Below are 1,058 nucleotides of genomic sequence, written 5' to 3'. Positions count from 1 at the left end.
TTTTCAAAATTTGATTTCAAATCTTTTTCAAATCAACTAACTAACTTTTTGTTTGTTTCTTATCTTTTTCAAAACCAACTAACTACTTATCCCTCTCTAAGTTTCGAAAATTCTCCCTCTCTTTTTCAAAAATTCTTTTTGTTTTAAATTTTAATTTTAATTATATTTTGTCTTTGATTTTCGAAAATTACTAACCTCTTTTTCAAAAAATTATTTTCGAAAATTTCTCTTCTCTTCTCTTATTCTATTTAATTATTTAATTACTAACACTTCTCTTCACCTCTCTTCATCTAAAAATCCGAATCTCCATCTCCATTCTTCTATCCCCTTTCTTCTTCTACTAACATAAGGGAATCTCTATACTGTGACATAGAGGATCCTTATTATTATTTTTTGTTCCCTTCTTTTTCATATGAGCAGGAGCAAGGACAAGGACATTCTTGTTGAAGCAGATCCTGAACCTGAAAGCCTGAAAGGACCCTAAAGAGGAAGCTAAGGGAAGCTAAAGCACAAGCCTATGGAGAGGACTTGACAGAAATTTTCAAAAAGGAAGAGGAGATGGCAGCCAAAAATAATAACGCAAAGAGGATGCTTGGTGATTATACTACACCTACTTCCAAATTTGATGGAAGAAGCATCTCAATCCCTGCCATTGGAGCAAACAATTTTTAGCTAAAGCCTCAATTAGTTTCTCTGATGCAATAGAACTGCAAGTTTCATGGACTTCCATCAAAAGATCCTTTTCAGTTCTTAACTGAATTCTTGCAAATCTGTGATACTGTTAAGACTAATGGAGTAGATCCTGAAGTCTACAAGCTCATGCTTTTCCCTTTTGCTGTAAGAAATAGAGCTAGAACATGGTTGGACTCTCAGCCTAGAGATAGCCTGAACTCTTGGGATAAGTTGGTCACGGCTTTCTTAGCCAAGTTCTTTCCTCCTCAAAAGCTGAGCAAGCTTAGAGTGAATGTTCAGACCTTCAAACAAAAAGATGGTGAATCCCTCTATGAAGCTTGGGAAAGATACAAGCAGATGACCAAAAGATGTCCTTCTGACATGTT

The 1,058-nt window shown here is 35.2% G+C and overlaps 1 non-coding gene across 1 annotated transcript; it reads right to left on the bottom strand.

Moving 5' to 3' along the window:
- Window positions 1-951: 951 nt before the first annotated feature.
- LOC127742166 (small nucleolar RNA R71) lies at window positions 952-1,055 on the bottom strand. The gene has a single exon (XR_008003353.1). It is a non-coding gene; the product is annotated as a small nucleolar RNA R71 (small nucleolar RNA).
- Window positions 1,056-1,058: the final 3 nt, after the last annotated feature.

Source organism: Arachis duranensis, chromosome 9 (genome assembly GCF_000817695.3).
Source record: "Arachis duranensis cultivar V14167 chromosome 9, aradu.V14167.gnm2.J7QH, whole genome shotgun sequence".
NCBI classification, from domain to species: domain Eukaryota; kingdom Viridiplantae; phylum Streptophyta; class Magnoliopsida; order Fabales; family Fabaceae; genus Arachis; species Arachis duranensis.
Note: the sequence above shows the minus strand (reverse complement) of the source record. Positions and strands in the feature narration are given on the sequence as shown.